The following is a 1,689-nucleotide window of genomic DNA, read 5'->3' as shown; positions in this document are numbered from 1 at the left end:
AAAGTCATGAAGAGAAAAGTCCTCCTCTCTTACCCTAGGAATATGCCAGCATTCACTTAAGGTTTTAATTTTTTAAAAAACAATGTATTATTTAATTTTTCTTTAGTTACAGGAATCTAACATTTTTTTTATTGCTGGGGAATCACTGAGGGTACAGAGAACCAGGTTACACTGATTGCACTTGTTTGGTAAAGTCTCTTAGAATTGTGTCCCATCCCCAAGAGGTGTGTCACACACGGTGACTCCCAACCCTCCTCTCTCTTTCCCTCTCTCCACTCCTCCATTCCCTACCCCTCAACACGTACTAGCATCAATTGTCCTTATATCAGAATTGAGTACATTGGATTCTTGGTTCTCCATTCTTCTGCTGCTTTACTAAGAAGAATGTGTTACATCTCCATCCAGGTTAATACAAAAGATGTAAAGTCACCATCTTTTTTAATGGCTGAATAGTAAGGAAAGAATCTAATATTTTAAAAATACTTTGTTTTTGGCTCGGCGCCTGTGGTTCAAGTGGCTAAGGCACCAGCTACATACACCTGAGCTGGCAGGTTCAAATCCAGCCCGGGCCTGCCAACCAATGATGGCTGCAACTAAAATATAGCCGAGCGTTGTGGCAGGCGCCTGAAGTCCCAGCTATCTGGGAGGCTGAGGCAGGAGACTTGCTTGAGCCCAGGAGTTGGAGGTTGCTGTGAGCTGTGATGCTATGGCACTCTACCCAGGGTGACAGCTTGAGGCTCTGTCTCAAAACAAACAAACAAACAAACAAAAAACCCTTTGTTTTTCTCAGAACCGGCTTTAATTGAAATTTCTATTGAGATAATTGCAGACTGACATACAGTTGTAAGAAATAATACAGAAAGGGACTGCAAATTAGTACAACCTCTATGGAAAGCAGTAGGGAGATTCCTCAAACAAATAAATGTAGAATTACCATTTGACCCAGCAATCCTATTACAGGGTATCAACCGAAAAGAAAAAAAGTCATTTTATCAAAAAGGCAACTGCACTCAAATATTTATTGCAGTATAATTAACAATTGTACAGATGTGGAATCAATCTAAGTGTCTATCAATTCAGGAATGGACTAAGAAAGTGTGATATGTATATCTGTGATATATAATATATAATGTGATATATATATACCACTCAGTACTATTCAGCCATAAAAAGAAATGAAATGATATCTTTTGCAGCAACTTGGATGGAACTGGAAAGCACTATCCTCGGTGAAATATCTCAGGAATGCAAAAACAAACAAAACACCACGTGTACTTTCTACTAAGTGGGAGCTAATTGATGGGCACACATGGCACAAAGAGATGTAAAGGTCATTAGAAATCCAGAAGGGATGGGTAAAAACCTGCCTGTTTGGGACAATGTACACCATGCAGGTGATAGGCACACTAATAGCCAGGACTTACACATTATAAAAGGTAGCCATGTAACAAAAATAGTGGGCCCCGTTAACATTTTGAAATAAATTAAAAAAGAAATAATACAGACAGGTTATGTTTAAATTTTACCCAGTTTTCCCCAATGGTAACACTCTGTAGATTCTGCTGTAACATCACACCCAGGATATCGACATTGATCCAGCTCACTGTTTTTCCCCCTGTTTTCTCTGATTGGCCTGTGCTTGAGTCTGACCATGTATCCGGTTCTGTACAATTTTGTCCGTGTGGAAGC

At 39.6% G+C, this 1,689-nt stretch overlaps 1 protein-coding gene across 1 annotated transcript in view; it reads right to left on the bottom strand.

Annotated features, from left to right (window-relative positions):
- KCNK13 (potassium two pore domain channel subfamily K member 13) overlaps window positions 1–1,689 on the bottom strand; it is a 106,907-nt gene that overhangs the window by 12,777 nt on the left and 92,441 nt on the right. The window lies entirely within an intron of this gene.

The sequence above is a fragment of the Otolemur garnettii genome, unplaced genomic scaffold (assembly GCF_000181295.1).
Source record: "Otolemur garnettii isolate 467f Iridium unplaced genomic scaffold, OtoGar3 scaffold00020, whole genome shotgun sequence".
NCBI lineage: Eukaryota > Metazoa > Chordata > Mammalia > Primates > Galagidae > Otolemur > Otolemur garnettii.
Note: the sequence above shows the minus strand (reverse complement) of the source record. Positions and strands in the feature narration are given on the sequence as shown.